The sequence below is a fragment of the Betta splendens genome, chromosome 3 (genome assembly GCF_900634795.4).
Source record: "Betta splendens chromosome 3, fBetSpl5.4, whole genome shotgun sequence".
Lineage (NCBI taxonomy): Eukaryota > Metazoa > Chordata > Actinopteri > Anabantiformes > Osphronemidae > Betta > Betta splendens.
This window is the reverse complement of record NC_040883.2, coordinates 17,354,086-17,376,865: the sequence shown is the minus strand read 5'-3', so window position 1 is coordinate 17,376,865 and position 22,780 is coordinate 17,354,086. Positions and strand designations below refer to the sequence as shown.

General features: G+C 38.6%; 1 protein-coding gene across 4 annotated transcripts in view; it reads right to left on the bottom strand.

Moving 5' to 3' along the window:
* The window catches only part of LOC114851904 (glypican-6-like), a 148,928-nt gene that overhangs the window by 103,081 nt on the left and 23,067 nt on the right, over positions 1 to 22,780 (bottom strand). For 2 of the 4 annotated variants that reach the window (XM_055507307.1, XM_029143783.3), the window contains exons 3-5: positions 10,248 to 10,328; positions 8,447 to 8,522; positions 8,033 to 8,143 (exon numbers count right to left, since the gene is read on the bottom strand). The gene's annotated coding sequence lies outside the window, so the exon portion shown is untranslated. The remainder of the gene's footprint in view (positions 1 to 8,032; positions 8,144 to 8,446; positions 8,523 to 10,247; positions 10,329 to 22,780) is intronic. The other 2 variants (XM_055507308.1, XM_041070004.2) reach the window with 1 other exon arrangement.

The window sequence follows — 22,780 nt, the reverse complement described above, 5'->3', positions numbered from 1 at the left end:
GCTTTTTCATTCTAAATTTAATGAATGAACAGTTGCACTAACCAGGGACAAAATGTGTCCCGTCCCTGCCAAAAGAATTATCTCACTGACCAGTAACAGCATCATAAGGCAGCAAGACTGTAAATAAAGAATAAGAAAAAAAACAAAGTCTGCTGGAAAAAAATCCCAAGTGTATTCGAATTACTCAGGATTGTGTTTCAGGACCTTAACAGAAGAACACCAGACTCATAAATCTACAGAAGCATCAACGGGAAACAGAATTTACTGGCCTGCTAATGCAATTTGGCCGGTGCTTAATGTTTTGTATGTCACCACAGTTATTACTGGACAATCTGGTCCAATGTGGGTGAAGACACACATAAACAAAACATGCTGCAATCATAAATAAGTTATTCTAATGGTTTTATTTCAGTGGTAAGGAGAGAGGGAGGGGGGCCTTGGACTGGTTGATCAAAAGTACAGCTCAGTACAGATCAATGCCTTAAGGGTTTATGGTTACAGTAAATAAGAATTAAGTTCAAATTAAAGCTGATACTTTACGTTGAGACAAAGAGCAAGAATAGCATTTTAGGTACTATTCCTCCTTTGCTCTCACTTCTGCCTCCTAACAGACGCTACAAACATGCAGAGCAGTGACCCAAACATCCTGTTATGTATGAATATAGTGGTATAAACGATGGCAGTGGATCAGGGAATACTCATTACAGTGGGAATTAACTCAGGCCACATTGTGATCACTCAAGTGATTTTCAGGTAACAGTTGCTGATATACAGATATTATTACCCAATCTTTAACCTGCTGGGTTCCTTCAACGCACATTTATTTTCAAGCTCAAGATGAAAATATACTTTATTGTCCCCTTAGGGAAATTTATCTCGAGTTCAACCTGGCTGCGTTACATTTGTCACCAACCAAGCTTAAAATCATCCTTGTTGTCATTTATGACTAAATTAAACCCTCCACACACATGCACAATACTTAAATGGTAAATCAGTGCAGAAAGGAAAACTACAAGTAGCTACAAGAGAAATTAATAATTGAGGAGGTGTTTAATCTGTACAGTAGAGTCATTTTCCAACAGTGCTGCAGATTTTCTAATAGCACTGCACATTTGAATATTGGTAAAAGCAACATAAACAAAAACAAATAAAAAGGTTTTTGCTTTATCGCTACATTTTCCTTATTATGCATGAATGGCCCTTTCTAAGCATTGCAGTGTTTTCTACTTTTATGTATAAAGTAACAAAGAATTAAAAACCGTTATAGTCAGACTATTATAGTACAGTACTTCTGCCACATTTTCAGCTTCACTGTTTCACTAGTCTTGGTATTCCAACAACTGCTGTCTTTGCTTTGCTTTGCTTTGCTTGCTTTGCACGTGGTGTCAAACTGTTGTGTGCCTTTGCTCAGCCCTGCTAACTAGATTAGATTAGGCTCAGAGTAATACACTGTTTTGTTGTACAATTATAATGATAAACAAACAACACAGTGTTGCAATGTTTTACAGCTTTCTGTATATTGAAGTATGACATTTATACATTACATCAAAGCGTTTATACTGTATGTTACTGTATATTAAGAGAACAGTGAGCTGAGACCCGAACATACAGTAAAGCAACTAATTAGCATTTGACCAATTTAACCTGTTTGCCTTGTTAGATGATGATGATGAGTCTCACAATTATTAGTTCTAAAGTTGTACTTCTTATCTTCTTATAGCCTTTTGTTTTTTCCACATTGTCCACATTGCCTTGGGTAAACTGTAATTCTGCATGTTAGTATGTTGTTGTTACTTGTGTTTTCCCATGACTGTGGTCGACCTATCCATCATCCCACCTGCTACATAATGTAAGGGTCACGTGTGCTCTGGAGACATTCTCTGCTGTCACTGGGTAGGAGGGAGGGGAGTTGCTAGTCCATGAGCCGAGACCACATAAATTTATGTTGACAAAAAAGTAAAGGCTCAGATTTTACGAGGAATCTGATGGAACTAAACATGATTGTAGCTTTAATTGATATATGTATCTTTAATTAAGGTTTTGCATAAACTGTACTTACTGTACTTCCCTTTTTTGGACTAAATTTCTCATCTTAAGCTACACTATACAGTACTAATGTATATACAGTACACACATAAAAAAACATATATTCATAAATTTTGAGACACAGCTTTATGTTTTAAGATAAGCACATATTTGAAATTTTATCAAAGTGTGAATAAATAGATAATATTTAGGGGTAGCTATACTGTACTTTCGGTCTTCAGTCTTAGATATTTATCAGCTCACACCTGCATGTGCACATAAATATTCATGTACTCGGACAATGACTTTGACATCACTGCTTAAGTGGAAATAGGATGAAACAATACAAGTAAAATTAATGGATGTGGCTCCAAGCACCCAAATTCCCTGAACCACTTGCTGAGAGTTAATTCTGCCGTTGTCTCACAAAGACAATTCTCCACCTGATGATGAGCGGGTGATCCCTGCTGTTGTCATAAATAACACTCAGCTCTCGTGGATGACAGCCAAGCCAACTTCATATCAGCAATAGTTCCAGAAACCTCCTGCCTTGGCAAACAGCTGGGCTAGATTCATCATTTTCTATTGCTCCTTCTCCCCATCCCGCTTTTTTTCGTTTTTGCTTCACCCTATTAGCCTCTGTCACACCATGCATTTGGTTTAAAGATTATCAATCAAACAAGCCTTTCTCTGGTGTAAAGTCAGGCTACGGCTGCAGCATTTTCTTTGAAGTTATGTGAATCGACAAATGCTGAACGACATCTAATATATATTCAAACGTCATCATCATCATTACAGTACATATCTGACAATGCATCTTTCTCAAAAATCAAACAATTATAGAAATCAAACCCATAGTTTTGCCAATTACTGTATAACTTAACTTTATTTCATTTAATTGGAACCTCAAACCACGATCAATAGATATATATTTTTTCATTGTATATGGATGGAAATTAAGCTTTCAGGAGAGAATCATTACTTAATGCTCCATCATTATTTTCGACACTGCATTCATCTGTTTTGTCTGGAACTAGAAATGGGTTTTTTGAAGGTAGACATGTCAAAACTGGTGACAAAATGAAAAATCTGTTCAAAAGAATATGTTAGTTTTCATTTCAGTGCCACTACACCATCCGAGATTGTTTAAAGGATTAACCTTTGAGAAAACAAACTGCTCTGAGTACCATTAGATGCACCTCCGTTCTTCAAGCTTATGGAAAGCAATTATTCTGTTGACGCTGTGAATCACACAGCGAAGACAGAAATAATGGATTTTACAGATTAATTATGAGGAAGGAACCTTAATTGCTTGAGTGCTTCCTTTCAATGTCCTTTGGAGCAAGTTAGAATCTTGTTCATTGACGATAGACTGGTACGAAGATTAACGTGATATTTTTAATAAAACACATAAAGATAACTCTGCTGCTGCTGCTTTCTACAGTTTGTACCTTTAAACCAGAATATTTGAAAAGCTTCTCGTTCTACTTTATCTAATCACAGACAATGTGACTCACTAAAGCAAATGATAGATACTGAAACCTGCTACAAACTACAGTATACCATTTCCAGCATGTCTAAAGCCAGATGATGAGTTGCTGAAAAGAAACAATCTAATACCCGAAGACTGAGTGAACTATGACTGCTAACGTACAAACAGCTGTCAGCTTTGTCCGCTGTCCTGATGCGTTCCCACCGCTCCAGCAGGTGCTGTGCTCATTGACAGTTTTCCTCCTGAGAGTAGGCCTGCATGTATGAGCCACTTGCTGAAGGATCACAGAGTGGCCTGAAATTAACTGGATATTGATTCGGTGCAGAGCAGTCCCCAAGACAGCGATTTGAAGGTGCAGCATACAGATAGTCTGGCAGCAAACCGCTCGGAATTCACACTAGTCAGTGACTTAGAGTGTCTTCATTTGGCCACAGAGCCTGAGGTTCCTGTTCTATTAAAACACAACAATGACACAGAATCCACTAACAATGTGCCAGCTAAAATGAATAATTTCCACTACAAATATGATTCCATCTGCAGCTTAGGCAAAGTAACTGACTGTCCACCTCTTCTCCAGTTTGTGGTTGATAAACCCCATGTCCTGTGCAAAGATGTTTGCATCCACATCCACCCACATATCTTTACTAAGTGATTGGATCCTCATAAAACATTAGCAAAAATATATTTTTTAATTTTTTTTTTAATTTTTAATTGATTAATTAATATCTTGTTACTTTGTACCTGTTGGTTTCTTTCTCTTTCTCTTGTTACAATATAATGATATACTGTACTGTACTTGGATCATCATAGAAACTCATCTTAATATATTAGTTCTGTGAAAATGCAGGGGTTTGTGTGATCAATTAATGGTTACGCTCTAAGGCTGCAAAGCCGGAACCACAACTTTGCTGGGTGACTCATTTCCACACGTGATGTATTCTAGCATTTCATATAACAACTGACAAACTGTGAATCCCCTGCTTTTATGTTGCATCAACTGAGAACACTGAATCGGTTTCATAATCCATTGCTTCTATGTAACATGTATATCAAAACCCTCTCCAAAAACTGATAATTGGGCTGCTGCTGAGTGGGCTATCATGGATGATTTGTGCAGTGACAGCAGCCATTAAGTTGTGTACAGAGAGCACCAGGCTGGCTGTAGGCCTCCCGGGAGATATGTCAGAGCCTTTTAGTGGAAAAGGAGAAGAGTGATGGAGCACCCCACCCTCATGTATCTCCCACTCAATGAGCAGCAAGACCACTTAAAGAATGCCAATGATTGGCAGCCCCAAATCTACAAATTGCTTATTGTGCTGCTAAAATGAATGAATAATACATGTCCGGCAAAGGGTATACTGCAGTGTCTTAAAATGATGTATCAATAGCTTGTACACCTTTGAGGTTAATAAATATTCTGATGATGCTGCTTTTGTAGTGATTTTTATGGATCTGTGGTTTGTCTTTGTGTGGCTGGCCACTTGTTTGTGGCTGTTATAATAAAGTGGCCCTTGGAACAGAAGGAATTGCACTAAGGTAAAGGTGCAAAATGCTACAAAAAGCAAATATCCATACACTCATGGGCAAATATCCACCACTCGTTTAGGCAAACCTGCACAAACCCGATCCAATACAGACATTCAAAATTCCGACATTTAACACAGCTGTAATTTCTCCCCAAACAATTTTGACAGCTAGAAGTTATCAAATAAAGAGTCTGATTTGAACATATGGATGTCAGTGGCTTGCAATTGCCTTTCAGACAACATAAAGGAATAAAGGAAAGCTGGACTCCCCACTGCGTTCAACGTGCTCGTCTAAATGCAGCTACAGACATCGTTCTTCATCTTAAATACATATGCCGAGTGACAGTAGCCCAGTCTGTAGCTTTCTAAATTGCCCTAGACTGAATGAGTCACATTTTTATCGCCCACAAGATGTGACTGGAACGCGCTCACATGACGTTTTAATTACCGCAACTCAAACTAATTACCTTCTCTCGCACGATGACAGGAGGCTCAGGTCAACGGAAATTTATACTCCCTCGTTCACCGTGGCATCACCGTGCACATTTACAGCGTAATGTATGATATTTGCTTTGAACGGACAAAGGTGAGAAGTGAGTTAAATAAATACAAATGATATCACCTCTATGTTTGTTGTGCCTGACAAGCTGTACAAAGCGGCGGCGGAGCACAAACACAGGTGATTAGTATGCTGGTAATATCCGTACTCTTAAGGTCATTAGAACAGATAAACACATGCAGCACATTTGCAGAATGCTTAATGCTAAATTGTCTGCATTCTCTGAGGGCAGAGACAGCTGTGAAATGTTCCTCAACAGGCCCAAGTCTCATAATATTTCCATTTAAATGCCAGGACAAAGAGTACGAAACTGCAGCGTTATTCAGAACGAGCAGCTAGCTTTAGGCTGACAAGATTAGCTTCTTTATCCTCAGCCTCCTACTTCACTCTCTGTGTCACGCTGCCTAAATCAGCCTTTACCCGAGCTTTTTCCAGTGACACACTAAACTGTGGATTCTGCACAGCGCCCTGAGGCAACACCTTGACCCATCTCCCACCAATTGTTTAACATCAAACAAGATCTGCTATTTTCAATCACTATTGCACAGAGGTTGCAAATTATCTAGAGGGGATCTTTTTGATTTCCGTGTGTAATTTCTGATTGTGCAAAGTGGTTTTGCAGGATGCCAAAGAACCTAGCATCGCTAGGACCAGTTTGGGTCTCTAGTTGGTTCGACAGTTTGAGTTGATACGCCAACTATTACATCAACACATGATGATCATACTGAATATGACTGCATATTGCAACATACACTGTACAGTAAAACTAGGCTACAATAGGCACGTAATGAATGACTGCACATAAAGTACAACATGTCCATTCAACACTCAACGAAAACACAATTTGAAGTTTTGAAGAATAAAGAATAGAAGAAGAATAGAATAAAAACATGTATAATAAACAACAGACTTTCTCACTTCAGACACAAACAGCTGTTTTGTCCAGGTTGTATTATGTGTAATGTATTACAATGTATTGTATTATATATAATTATATGTATTATATGCTGACACTACAACTGTGATTAGGTGAATCGTGCAGTGCTACATCTCAAAAATCATTGTAATTCAGTTTAACATAAAGTCTGCAATAGTTTCAACTCTTAAAACAGAGGTCGGCTTTAGAGTAAAGTTTAAGGTTAGATCAAGAATAATGTCGACCAACTGACATTCTGCATTAATCAGCAAAAAAAATGAATAAAAATATTTATTAAATAAAACATGTCTGCAGACACTGCAAGTTTTTTTTTTATATGCAATTGAAAGTGGCATCATATGAAAGCGAAAACCTATTTGGATGCGCCAGTGCTCATGATTCACTGGTTTGCATTTTATTAGCACTTGAGAGAGCAGTGAGATTAGCGAAACTGAAAATACAATGACAGTGTTTATGCTGCCGCCTCTACTCTCTCACCCACAGCAGTGACCAGGCAGGAGAACAGGAGGCTATCCCAGTCTACTGAAGGTACCTGCAGGCCACAACTTGTTAACGTAAACCTGATACTGTAGATGTAAGTGAAAAGAATAAAACCATTTATCAAAATCTTCACATTTAAATGTCAAACAATAAATATCCTGCACTTTAAAAATTGTATTGGTCTCCCAGTTGGATACACACACTTTAAACTCTGACTTACCTGCATATAATCTTAACAATTTACAGTAACTACACAAGATGTTGACCTCTACTGAGGGCACCAGCCTTCACAAACATTTAGCCTTCCAAGAAATGAAACAAAAAACTAAAAGTTCTTTTATCAATTTTCTATTTACTGCAGCTCTAGCGGAGCTGGAAATCACAGTGCGTTTCCTTGATTTCATCACTATTAAACTGGTTGGCTCATGATGCGCTCTGACCTTCACTCACTTTCAAGCACACAGATGATCAAGACGCCCAGTCTGTTTGTTCCTGGAATCCATTGGTATGAATTCAGTTTGTTTTCATGTGTATGGCTGGTGATTTGAGGTTGACCTAAACAATTCTGTCGTGGTCCTGCTCCACTTTGTGAACTGTGGGGCAGCAATAATCCAGCACTATATGCATTTGCTTTTTACTGGTAAGAAAAAGAAAATACAGCATCAGAACGTAAGAAAGTGTTTAAAATGTAAAAATAAAATAAGGAATAACCTTTTGTGAGATTGTGACTAAATGTGTGGGTTAAATGTACATGTGCTGTTGTGCACCTCCAATAAATCAGCAGATATTGTGACATTAACAGGTCCAGAAAAGTGCAGAGGATGTCATTCAAATTTTCTGCACATTTGGATACAAACTCTCTGATTCCTTTATTTTATTATTCCTGTTGACAAAATTTGTTAAACTTAACCTCAATGTCTTGTTGCCTAAACCTATACATTTTTGCATGAAAAGACAATAGTGGTGCTACTTGCATGACCAGTGAAACATCCATTTGCCTTGCAATAGCTCACCTTGCAGACACCTTTCTGATGACCAGGGGATTTCAGATGATGTAATGATCTTGAAAGGCGCAGACGAAGAGCAGTCTGACGTGTCAGTCCAGGAAAAGGCCGTGTGTCATCCTAGAGGCCATAAACAAAACAATTATTTTACTGTTTGCTCTACAGGAGTTTGGTTGAGGTTTTAAATACTAGAAAACCTTCAAAAACCCAACTGGACTGCTTCATGATGATTAGTAGGTACAATCACCACTAAACAACACTTTATAACTGGCTTACTTAACCAGTGTTTAATTAGTAATGCTGTATTTGAGACTGGGGATCATTAATTCACATGACAGTGTTTGACAAGCATTTGTTCCTTCAGCCCTTTTAGCTTTCAACATGAAACTCTGTCAACTTAAAGTGCTCTAGTCCCACACGCACATGCCATTCTGACCCTCTGCCTGGATGGATATCATCACAAATTGGTTCCTAGTATCCCTCACATTCACAAAACTGGCTGTAAAGGGGAAAATAGTTCAACACTTCTAAAGTGAAAGTCATTGTAAACAAGAAAAACATATACCAGTGTCTAATATAAAAGCCTGACGTATGAAGATCTCTAACTGTTATTAGCAATAAATCATCGTCAGTGACACGTATGCATTTCGTGATTTCAAATATGCTGTATTCAGTTATACTATATTGGGTTTTATGTTGATGTGCCACCAAATTATGAAAAATCACAACATCCACTTTCACCCAAGCACCAACAATAACTTCTTCCATGTACAGTACACGTCAGTATTTGCCATTGAGATTTTCATGAAGAGAAAACATAATCATATGAACCCAACTTAAAAGATAAAATCAAATATTGATTCCAATCCACATGAGAGCCATGATTCTGGAGAGGCTGGACCAAAGACATCAGAGCTTAATGAACTATCGGGAGAGATGCAGAGATGCCATCTGGTGGTCTAATTTCAGCCAAGCTGTTAAGAGAAATCTGTTCTCTCTGCAAGAAGCCCATACCCCGTGAGTACTGAGAGCCTCTCATCACAGCACCACAGGCTGCGCTCCCTTGGTAGAAGCTGGCAAGCTGCTTTGGTGACTGGAAAACTTGTTTAGAGTTCAAGTTGTTAAGTCAGCTGCAAAAGCATTTCAGTCACTCGCCATGCGAACGATATGGTAGCTTAGACCCAGACATCTGCCCCGAGTGGGAGATCAAACAATAGTTTTAGCATCTTAAAACCTATTTTAATATATTGGGGTCAGCTGAAAATGTCAAGCCATTAGAAAGTCACATGCATTCACCAGTCAAGATCAGTTCTCAAGAGAATGACAAAAACAGGTTTAATCCTTTTTAACCAAGACAGCAGCATAGATTGAGGCACTAAAAATAGTGCGAAAAAAAATATAAACCAACAAAATGATTCAGTTTTACTACAAATAACAGAGATAAAAATCATACGAAATCTGAACAGTTTGTCCCAAAGAGAGCATTTGACCAGTGATGGTGACTTACTGTATAGGGGGAGGTGGAGGGAGGCTGTTTCCCCGTAGCGAGACATGACAGGGATTTTACTTATTTAAACCAGGTCTATCAAATATTTGTGACAAAGATGCTTAGTATATTGCAAGTATGAGAAATAAACAATCTGCATTATACATAGCGGAAGAACACTTAATATTGATTGCATGGCATATTAGCAGCCTTCTGACTTTCTAACATCTGCTTGTTTCATATTGAAGGTCCTTATTCTTAACTAAAACTTCACTTTGATTTAATGAAGACTTGAACTGGAATGTTCTGAAACCAATCCATGATCAGCTAATGATTTTACTATGGAAAAACATCTAGCTCTGCTTTAGACTAAACTCTTTATTGTTCACAGGACACCTGGTTGTGAATCTATTCTCTAAGACAGACTGTCACAGTTAACAGTCCAGGTAGGGTGGGTTGCATAACATAATGTGTTCCTAACATAACTCTGAGTTAGCCAGAGTTATGGTAGGAACATAACCCCCCCCCAAGGGCAGATCGAGCATATTCTCAGGGATGCTCAAGTTGATGAACAGAATTATGCTCCACAGATTCCTCACAGATTGCAGACTCCTCCTTTGCAATCTTCTTGAAAAGCGTGACCTGAGCACACCAGGTTGCTGTCCTGGGTTGGCAGGCTGCTGTTTTGCTGATGAGTTACTTTAGTGTGTTCACACTGAGCAATTGCCCTCAGTTTACCTCTGTGTTGGGAGCTCTCTGTTCAGCTCTCACATGCCCAGCATCTGTGAGTGAGAGTTTCAGGCTCACATCCAGGAAGCACTGTGTTGGAAAAGGAGGAGAAACATTCAGAAGGTACAGGTACAGTATGTGCACTCTTTCATTATGCTGATGTACAGTGTATGATGTAGAGTTATTGGTTGCTATAAATGTTATCTAAATAAACAACCCAGCAAAAAAGTATAAATGGCAAAACTTAACATTATTATGACACATACAATAAACAACAGAATTAGGACCTTTAATAACTTTAAGACTTAAAAGCAGATTTTTCTAAATATAAAAGCACATTGAGGCTAGAACACAGTGTGCCAAAGAAGGGTGTAACCATTTTTTAAGACCACACATACATGGATGCAAAGAGCTAGTATCATGTTGTGATATATGTAAATTTCAATCCTGCACAAAAATTCTTCTGTAATTTAAGAACAATGGCTAATAAATGACAAATATTGGTGACACGTATGTGCCAGCCAGGAGGAAACCCCTGTACTGGAGGGGTGCATTGACATAAAGAAGTTAATGTGCTTGGACTGCCACTAAAAAACTACTGATCATTTCCCCTCTAATTGTTAAATTAATTGGGGAGACTCTTTTCATTTGTATTATATATATTATTTTGTCTACTGTCTCAAAAACCCACAACTTGGCTTTTGTTAAAATCCGTGTATTTAAAGTCACAACTGTTTGCTACAAACATTTTTCTTCTCATTTATCTTATTGTACAATGGTCTATTAACAACATATTAGAGTAGTACATTGTGATTGTTCCCATAAGGCACCATAGTGTTTTAACAGAGTCAGAGCATTGTGTTAAATTAAAAATTCCATCTGCTTAGGAGACTCCATGTCTCCTTACAGTGATGGAAAACAGCCTTTGTGTAATATCCTCTGTGTAATCTCACGATGGAAACCAAGACTAAGCTAAATCAATTGAACTCGTGAAATGCTGTCAGACGTGTGATGAGGTAAAACAATTCAATGCACCACTTCCCCGCATAACATACTGAGGATATATTTCTGTGAAAGATCAAACTACTGTGGCTTAAAACCAGTTCTTACAATGTAGGCGTAATCTTTACTTATTGTAGCCTGGGAATAAATCGAGGGAGTGAAGCAAGGGATGTTAATGCAACCTCAAGAATTTACTTTCTTCCAGTGACAACTACCCAACAAAAAGGTTGGTACCACTAATGGGAAAAAGTCATCATGGGTTCAGTTCTTTAACACCTACATGCAAATGTTAAAAGCACTTATGCCACAGCAACAAGTTAGTTGGAGCGACCCTTTATCTGCAGGTGTTTAGCTGTGCATCACAAGGGACTAAGAATGATATTTACCATTTATTGAGCTGTACTCCAAGGCCCACTGGCCAAGCATTAGCTGGGTATAAACACAGCTGATAATGAAACTATTAACACTATTAATACTAGTATTCTTATAACACCTGTAGGTCAGTTTAATTATAAAGCTAAATTAATTACTGCAAACATTCTTCCTTTTGAAGTAAACATGCCTACATCCGGCTCTCTGAGTTCTGTAGCTTTATTACTTCAACCAATCAATTTTCATAAAGGACATATTTAATTCACTAGCAATAAAATAAATGTTTTAAGTAAAAGGTTAGGGCAGATGATGTTCAGCAAGGAAACTCAATTATGCATAATACAGTAGCTGTGTTTTAGGAATGTTACTACAGTACTGTACATCTTCTTTGAAATATACTTTCTTGTGCAAGTCCCAAAAAATATATGTGTCCTAAATATTTGAGTCATGTTAGTACAGTAAGTGCCATTTCCAGACAAATATTCATGAGATTTTCTTTAACTTAATGTAGATTTTGTGCATGCTGAAAGGTGGGAGTGTGAAAACTGACACCAAATCACACTACAGCCGCTTCTGCAACAGCAAAATGCTAAGATATAAAGTAGCAGTAAAGTCACACGGTACTTGGTAAAACAAGCAGTGGATCCACTGATGTCCGTTTGTACAGCAAAATATCTTCTTTGTTCTAAGATTGCCATCAATAGTTCCTACACGAGGGCCACTGCGCAGTGTGCTTTAAGCCTCTTGAGCAAAGTGAGAGGTCAAGTATGGATGATAAATGGTGAGTACGATGAAGGAGTGAGAGCAGCAGAACAGAGAAATGTTCCATATTGACACAGGAGAAGTGGGAATGTGCCATGAAATGAGTTTCTAAGCTTGGTGATGTTTAATTTAATGCAAAGCAAGCAGGATGCCAAGACTTTTTTCTTGGGGCTTTCATGAATGACACTGAAGTGCACCATTGTAGAAGGAATTAATAGTTGCTTAACTGCTTAAAAGTCTTTTGAAGAGGGACAAAATATAAATTGTCAACTCATTATTGTGATGATCGTACAGCCAGACGAGCACTACTGTCTTTTTACAATTTGCAGCCTTAAATCAAATGATTTTTGGCATTATCAACTACATTACAGTTGCCCAATTTAAACTGCAGCCAGGTTCTGCTTATTTTTTTAACTGATAACCACATCAGGTCATTGTTTTAGGCTTACAACTATGAGAACATAGCATCCACACCTTTGAGATTCGGGGCTGTGCAGCATTATGTCCCTGGAGGTGTAATTAGTTCAAGCACAGGGAATGCAGAAGTCATATTAAGCCACTACCAAGTATAGTTTTAATGTAAAGTCCCCATGGAAACAAAGGCACAACAAATAAACACCACCCTCACTTGACTAAGCATGTGAGCCTAATATGATCTACAGTACAGCAGGTCTGGACAACAAGCATGGTGGTGACTCATGTGTCCACAAAAATATATAGTATTGTATGTTTCCAGCAATGTGTAAAAACCAGCATTCTATATAATGCTTAGGCAACGTATAACATTGTGTAATAACATACATAAGAAAAAACAACCACACAGGGCTGTGGACAAACCCGTGGCCTGTTTAGCAGAGCTGTACGTGATAGACATGCAGCCCATTATCACCGCTTTTTCACAAACAAACAACGCTGCTCAGAGCTGGGCTGCTAATGGAGTGATAGACATATTAAACAAAGAATGGGGAATCCTAACGAGGTGTCCAATTTATTCAATGAAAGCTGCACGTGCACACAGAGATGTCCTCCACCATGTGTGACCACGATGCATCAACCTAGCAGAATACGCATGGATCATTTCCCTCTGCTGCTTGTTTAACCATGTGTTATTAGGTGACATTTCCAAATGTTATACAGTACAACATCCTCAGGTTACTACCAGCATTAAAATGACTTAATATTAAACAATCCTAGCCAGGTACAGTAGATAGAACGTTAAACATTGTTTAAGAAAAAAAGCAAAAAAATAAAAATAAACCTGAGGAGCAGAGGGTCAAACTCTGTCCAGAATGGAACAACAGCCACTCAATTGTAGTAGCAGTTAGACTCTGGACAACCCACAAAGAATAGACCAATCTACTGCTGAGTCTACAACCATATGTTGTGAGTAGAGTATCTCAAAAGATAGAGAGAAGAATAGCAGAGAGTCTGCATCCATCTAAATAAAACAGACCACCAAGAAAAACATTTTGATTCACTGATAGTGGAAAGAGGGGTGAAGAATATTGAGGTTGTGAAAATGAGGTCTTGTCCAGAATGACAATCCCTTTGCTGGATGGTTAAAATGCAAATTAGGAAGCAAACTGTATTTGTTAAAACTGGGAACTTGTAAAGCGCTTTTTGCCCCCTCAAAGTAAAATAAATACAGTTCTTTTCCCAAGTTTATACAATTTTTACTCAGTTACCACTGGGTTTGTGATACTCTACATAAACAAAAACAGTATGAGCTGTCAACGGCCAGGTCTCCAAGGCCAGTTTTATGCCCTTGGGCAGCAATCTGAAGGTAATGCAGGGATGTTAACTGCTACTGTAAGTCTTTAAAGACCAGGACACAGGGCCTCTAAAGATAAACAAAGCAGAGCAGAAAACATGCATAAAGGTCCTCACCCTGCATTTCCACGTATAGGATAAACATTACTGCAGGTGACAGTCAGATGAATGAGGAGGTCACAAAAAAGGCCGGCAGAGGCCACACATTATGATTGGGTCGATTGGTTGATTGCAAGCGTGAAATTGCTGTCACAGATCAATGACTAACTAATCTGGAGAAGGGACAGATTCCAATCACAGCGTCTCTAATCAATGGTGATTAATTTTCAGCAACACTCACATTTCCTAAATAAAGTGCTTGATGGAAGATGTCTGATGGTTTCAACTTGACCCATTACTATATGTGATAATAAGCAGGTGGATGAAAAGCTTTACAGGCCCCTGGGTTTACCAACGAAGATGCCTTCAACATGACTGATTAGAGAAGTTAAATATATCATACTGTAAAGGTGTGACACAACACAAGCCGTAATTCTTTATAGACCCTTGTACTTTGATAGCATCTAAACCTGGAGACACATGATGGATTGATTGATCCGTCACAGCGTAAGCAGACACAGATTGATATGTCAATGCTATGGTTTATGGTAGTTCACCTGGAGGATCTGTGATGAAAAATTCTAATGGACAGCAATACAGGGCACATTGAGCCGCTCATAATTGCTGCTCTCAATCGTGGCTATTGACAGGTCACGTGCATTAAGTGGGTAAACTGGAAAACTCTTCACGGATTTCAGTCTTTTCATATTTTATGCCCCTCTAAACTTTGACAGACAAATTGATTTAATGAGAGAGTTATGTAGCTGTTGTTCTTCATGCAAATCATTCTCCCACACCTAATAATCTAGTTATGGTGACAAGGGGGTGGATTATTTTGATAACACAACTATGAACATCATACGTAATGAGTCTAAGAATTTATTTGCTCACTTTTATTTTGTGGTTTTATGTTGTATACTACCTACTAATGATTTTTGCTTATAAGTTTGTACTCAAAAAATATGTATCATAAAAATGGGGCAGCACAATGTCAAGTCCTATTTAAAATTCTGTTCATCACTCTAACTGCTCATTGGCAACCGTGCTGAACACAGATGAGTAGACATTAGGTAGCGCTGATCAGGCAAAACATGATACTCTGTGTAAGTGAAAGCAGAAGTATCCAAACACTCTTTTAAAGCCAAGCAGAAGAAAACAGTGGTGTAATGAAAAGCCCTCTGGGGCATTCCCTCAGTTTGAAAGACCTCCTCAGCTAAATGCATGTCCTCACCTGTCCTTTGTTAACATATTAACATGACCCTCAGTCTCGTCCTTTATTTGACATCTAAGGAGTGTCACAGGTTCACACACATGTTGGGTATGGTGGATGTGATCGTGTAAAGTAAAGAAAAAAGTAATCTGATTTCCAATATTGTATTCTTCATTAACAGGTCATCTCATGATGAGACTGTGAGAAGCAGTTTAATTTGAATCACTGAACCATGAACAACATTCCCTCACTGGCATGCATACTGTAAATAAATAAATAAATAAATAAATAGCAATGGAAGCGAGCACAAATTATGACGTAACAATTAACCGACATTTGTACTGTAGGTGAATTAAAAGGAAAACCACAGGAAGGAGTTTAACATCAAGTAATTCTGACCTGGTGTGCACAGCACTGATGAGATGAGTTTCACTGCGGGCTGTAAGATGGACACTTTCAGATCTACTTCAGAATTTCCATGAGATACTTTAAGGAGACGAGAGCTGTGCTGACGCCATACTTGAGGAAGCAAAGCGACGGTATTAGGGAGCTGATCAACCTGGAAGAGGGCCTGGTTATGTGTGTATGGCAAAGTATAATCTGAATGCTGCATTGGTAAGTACATCATTAGCTTTAGCAGGTTTTCTCAAACGTTGATACGTTGTCTCATCCATTTAGTTCACTTTGATGTAACAAAGCTACAGTAACAGAAGATAAAGCTTTAGAGAGACTATAAACCCCTTTATGTTATGAAAAGTTATTCTTTTCTATTCATACACACTAAATAATGTCTAAATAATTGTGTGGGATCCAGAGACTATGAAGTGTTTATCTGCTAATGATTTTAAGATCGTTTGGGTTGGGATTTAGAGAGAATGATGCGTAATTGACCTTTTCATGGTTTAATAATGCTGATGTTGTTCTACTGTGTGCAGCTCATTTAGTCTCCCTCTGAAATAGCATCAGCATGAGATAATATATGTGGACTTCTTAAGTTTGTGTTACCTTTGTGTTTTTAGTTTGTCACAACTCTAAAAAAAACACCACAATATAAAAATGTAAAAAAAACGGATAATGCAAGATAAAGCAAACAGTCTCAATAATTAACATTAACAAGTTCTAGCTGTAGTTTCTGTTCTTAAAACATCTGCAGTCCCTATTTAGTTTTTAATTAAGTCTGTTAAGCTCTCTGCCACCTATCAAATCACATGGACATATGTCCTCGAGTTGTGATGTTTAGCTCGCAAAATGTTTCAGGTTTATTAAAAACAACTACACAGCTAAATATCAGACAACTAGCCATATTAGTTTAATTTTTGTTTGCCAAAGTTTATCAAATATAAACATTTAATCATTTAGCTTTCTGCAGCACAAAAATTATGAAAAAACAAACAAATAAAGAGTCAGGAACCAACGTTTTTAATTTACCGGCTTCATTTACTGAAACAGCAGTAGTCCCCTCTCTTAGCATGAATAGAAACAGAAGACATCATGTGATACTCATGCTAAGGAAGAGGGAATGATCTACTCGTATTGCAAACTCCCCTGTAATGATCATATACTGTGCGATGCCGGACGGAGGTGTGCTGTGAAGAAGAGCACCCTCAGATATCATTAGCTGCTGTGCTGTGATGAGGAGGCAGGAATCAGATCATGTAATCCCCTCATGAGACACTATTAATTAATAAGAGCTTTGCTAAAGAGGCCCTCCTCCACTTAGGCTCTCTGTGCTTTCTTGCAGGAAATCGATTTGTGTCTCTCCTGCTGCCAATGTGTCTGGCGGACATCTTTTACAGTACAACCCTCGCGCCATGAGCAGCCTGTGTGTCTGCCACTGAATCTTACAGGGCCAGATGACACCTTTGGAGGCTGAGATCAAATGTCCTGTATGATCTCTGTTTTCTGCTGGACTTACACAGCACTGCATGACCTACTGGCTGACTTCCTGAATTACCCTCAAACTTAACTTTAAGTTATGTGTAAAAGCTACAAGATGTTTTACACAGGTCACTTTTTTAACTGCAGTAATAAACTTTAGTGAATATAAAGCATGCCATTGCAAAGAGAGATTGATGAGGAAATACTGTATGCATGTATAACATTCAGTCCAATCCAAAGGTTTCCTTTTGAGATCTACCAGCTACCGTATTAAAACTTCTGCTCATGAACCTTTGGCACTCTTGCTTGGAGCTTTTGAAGAGTAAATTTAGGCACTGTTAAATTTCATCAGACAATACAATCTAACTGAAATGACCAGTCTTTGGTCATTTCAGTTATGGTACCATCCTTTTACCTTACAGTAACTACAGTATCATGCAGTGTACTGTACCTGTAGCATTGTTAATTTTTGTGAATGCAGAGAAAAACACAGCAGCTTTTATAATCTCTTTGGAGTCGTATAACTTGCTCTTGTTGTGTTGCACTTGTTGGGCCACAGCTAAAAATGCACCGTAAGAACTTGCTATTTATTTAACTTTTTTTTAATCTGTAAGAGTAAACACATTGGGACTAGAAGAGGCCTGGCATCTCAGAAAGCAACCTAGACTTCAGTTTTACCATAACTAAAAGAGTCTAAAAGAGTACAACATAAGTTCCTTCTATGTAAAGTCCATCATTTAAATTCTGCAGCTGTCGATGTGACAACAGTCCCTATTAAGGCTAACAGTATAAATATTGTTTGTCTCACTGGTGGTTAAATCGTTGACAGTGTGTACGCTAGGTCTTTATAAAGTGGTCAGTAATGCAGGTGTTAATATATTTAACCAGCGCAGTCGGTGACTGTGTACGTGTTAAAACATGCCAAGGTGCTGCTTAAACTCTCTTTCATGGATCATGTTCAGATTTTGCTCTTAGCTGAATGAGGCCATGTTATTATACAGTAACAATATACTGTAATTTAGTGTAATTAGTTTTAGGCTGGTAGAAATGTTACCTGATAAACTGCAAAGTAAATTCAATTTATATGAAATACATTAATAAACCTATGCTTGGTATATAATCATATTTTATGTAACGTTAGACTTTATTAGATGTCATTGGGTCTGCACATGCACATGCACATGCACTCACACAGTGTGATAATAACTTCTGAATTTCTGGCAGGTTGAATAGTGTTCTTCAATGTGACCATACATTGTTCCACAGTCAGGTTACTGTTTACAGTAGGTGCATCATTAATCAGATGATGGCACTCCTGCAGCTGATTTGTTAGGCATGCTGCTAGCATAAAAAGGTATTATGTATGGATGGAAAAACATTAAAGGAAAACTTCTTAATGGGGGTCGACAAAACAACCTCGTGTAATATTTAAGAATGAAGAGACACTCAGATTGCTCCATAATTTCTATGCAGAGAGGTTATCATTTATTCCTCCATAAGACGCCTAAGCAGATGGTTTGCCATGGGCTCAAAAACTACAACTAGTGCTTCCTGGTTTCCTCTGTACCTGCCCCAGCAACGGTCAGTCTGAGAGGGGCGGAGCCAGGATGAGAGGGAGGCAGGGCCAGCCTGCTGGAGAGCAACTGCTCAGTCCGCCATTGTTTTTCCTCGCATACGCTAACAGCACTAATATTCAATGGCCAGAGATCCTGTTGTAGATTATTTAGAAGACAGTGAGTACTTCAGCTCTGATGTTCTTGGTTAGTTGTATGAGCAAGAGTACAGCTCCGACGAGTTACACCATTAGGAGGAGGAGAGGTGGCCCGTAAGGAACCGGCACCTGCAGCAGGAAGCCCGAGCCGGCTTCAGGCAGAGCCAAAGGCCGGATGCATCGTGTCTCTGCACCGATAGAAGCACAACTGAATATCCCAGTGCTGCAACAAATCTACCTCTGCCGGTAGGCAATATCGGTTTCGCCACTGCTGATTCCTCTTGGATGAAGTTGTGGATTCTACTGCTGATGTGTGGTATGGATCAGATGGATTAGTTTTGTACTACTTGTAAACAAAGCAGCAGTCGAAACCATACAACTAACCACAAATATCAGAATATGTGTGTGCTAAAGTACTCGCTTTACTCGCTTCTGAAAAATCTACAGTAATGGCCTTCGGGCCATTAAATACTAGTGCCGTACGCGTATGCGAAGAAAAACAATGGCGGACAGAGCAGTTCCGCTCCAGCAGCCTGGCTCTGCCTCTCTCATCCTAGTCCTGCCCCTATCATCCTGACCCCGCCCCCTCTCCACATGTCCGCCAAGGTGTGCTGAAGGAGGAATGAATGACAATTTCTCTGCATAGATAATATGGAGAGTATGGAGTGTCCTTTCATTCTTCAACCCCCATTGAAAGTCAGTGAAGTGTTCCTTTAATTAAATCCTGGTGAAAGGTTATTAGACAGATGTACTGTACTTATGTATTTTGGAAACATACTGCTTTCAACTTGTAATAACATCATACATACTGAAGACATGCAAAATGGTCTTCAGGTTATACAACTCCAGGAAAGTCAAAAATCAACATGAGCCTCACCTCTACAGTCACATACCGAGGATAAACAACACGATCACAGTTTGGTCACACAGACAATGTCCTCAGTCTGACCGTCCCTCATTACGGCACATGATAATGTTAATTCCATCTGGTTAAATTCTATTGACTGGATAAATCAGATGAAGTCATTTGAATGCATTTAATAAAACATTCTAGAGCGATTCTGGCAGCAGAGGCCTATGAACAGAAGGTTAGGGAGTTTGCGGCATCAAGCTGACGCAAGGAAGGCTTGAGCTAGAGCACAGACAATCTGTGCAAAACAGTCAATTTAAGAGCACAGATTTGAACAGTGGCAGAGTGAGTCGGAATATGACCATGGAATTTTGAGTTTGCGTGAATATTTGTAGGACGGGAGCATAACGTACATACAGTATACTGTACAGGCATTAACTAATGCTGCCAAACTGGTAAAAACTTTACATTACTATTATGTAACATTTACTGACTCATTTGTATTGTTTTATAGGAAAACAGTGAGAATTTACCTACAGTAATTAAGTGGGATAGAGCAAATGAAAGGTACAACAAAGCTATTTGCAGAAGCTGACAATCAAAGCATTGGCACAAATTGCCATCATAAGGAGTGTAACGTTAACTCATCTTCAAGCCTCATCGTTTAAATTGGACCATACTTATGTTTCAGGTTTCTCAGTAAGAGTCAGACTGGTCTGGGTTAGTCTCACTGTCAAGCTCAGTTAAACTTAGCAACTTGCTAAAGGTTTGCATCTATTAAATGCATGCAGTAAACTGCTGGTGAAGCTAATATAGTATTTGCGTTTACTTACAGCATCTATAAAATATGAGCAAATGTAAGCTCCTGCACCTACTGAAACTGTTACACTAATGAACCTGCGTTCAACTTTCATTAGATAAACCCTTAATGATCCTTATGGGGTTATCCAAGTCTCATACTGAGGAACTTATTTTAGCTTTATTCCGCTATATCTCCTCTGTGAATAATTATAGCATTTATGTGTCCTATTAAGAATCTTTTATTTTTAATGGTGCTGTGATACAGTATCAAGCCTAGTTATGAGTCAACCAAAGAAAATAGCAGCTCAAGTTTAAGAAGAGGCTTCACTTTAGAATATTTCATCTTGGACATTCAAATATCAGACATCCTATAAAGGGCAATGTGAATGTAGGAGATAGCTATCTCTAAGGAGGTTCTGTGGAATGAAGTAATCTAAATGCATTTCTGTTCAGACACAGTATGCTTTGAGCAGGGCCTTCATTTAGTTTATAGAAATGTTGCGGTTGCCAGAATGATCAATAACCCCATTAACACAACCAAAGGAAAACACACTCTCTATCTACCTTTAGGGGGCTTTTGTAGAGGGCCTAGTCCAGGAATTTAAATGGATAAATATGTGCACATCAGTGTGCACATGCCTGCTTGTGTAAGCCTGTGTATGGCTTTTTTGCTGTTACAGTACATCTAAAATATCAACATCTTTTGTGTAGAATTCTATTATGTCATTGGATCTAGTACTTTACAGTACATGCCTAAGTATATGCTAAATATCATATAAGTATTGTTTGGACCAGAGATAATTTTCAGGAGTCAAGGGATTAAAAATGGCAGAAGAGGAACAGAAAATACACATAACCTGTACAAATACACAGCAGTGGCAGTTACTTATGTTATATATGTAGGTATATATGTATCAGTGAAAGTTTTATATTCAATAAAAATAAAGCATATAAAAATAAAGCGATATTAGTGCCAAAGATCTGTGGATGCATTCTTAACTCCTTTAGTGAAAGATCACAAAAGAAGGCTCCCTAGATCAGACATTACTGCGTAGCATGGCAACGTTGCTGTGCAGCACATTCACAGGCTGTAAGCAGGTTGTTTATATGCATATCAGAAAACCAAACTAAATAAAACTGATTTCTATTACGCCGTGCTGTGTGTCTGTCTAACCATTAAACGTGCAGACAAATGCCACAAACAGTTTTCTGATCACAATCAACACAACATGTTAGAGTTTGCATTACTACAGTATACTGCCACAACACCAGGGACATTCAGTGACAGTAACACACAGAGTGTGAGTCTAACAAAAATATCATCTAATAGAAAATATGACATCCACACTTCCATACTGTAAAAGCCATAGCATTACACCTGACAAGGTGGACAGAGCTGTAGAAGGGCAACTGTCCAGTAGACAATCGGCATCTGTTTGCTTGTGCAAAGGAAGAGAGAGGGAGCAATGTAAGAGCCCTACCAGATGACCTCCAGCAGGCTGCTGGTGTTCAGAAACAGACTTCATAGAGCATGAGGGTTCAACATCCTCTAATAGAACCTGTGCTCACAGCCCAGCACCACAGTGCTTAATTGGCATTCACTGCAGAGCACCAGAATTGTCAGGTGTGCCACTGGCTTCTTTTCTCAGATCTGATCGAGTTCACACTGAGCAAATATGACAGGCGTAAAAGGGCCGCTGAATCTACTGAAAGGCCCAAAGGCCCAAGGTCCAGTTCCTTACATCAAAAATAGATTTACGAGGCAATTATGTTTTCACTTTCACACGAATTATCCATTCAGGGTTAATAGTAGCTCACAGAAAAAACACTTGCTAGAGTCACTAACCATCTTCTTTTAAGCGTGTTAAAAAAGCAAGGCTTGTTTTGTTCTTTCTCCTCAACCCAACCGGCTGAGGCACATAGCCGCTCACATAAAGCTGCTTCTGCTAGAGTTTGTTCTCTTCATTGATGCCTAATTGTGGTTGAAAAAAAGAGAGGTCTGTTTTTCACTACAACCTAAAACATAAGTAAAATATTTGTGAAATTTATGAAAAGTCAAGAAAATGATTGAAGCATCCAAATAAAAA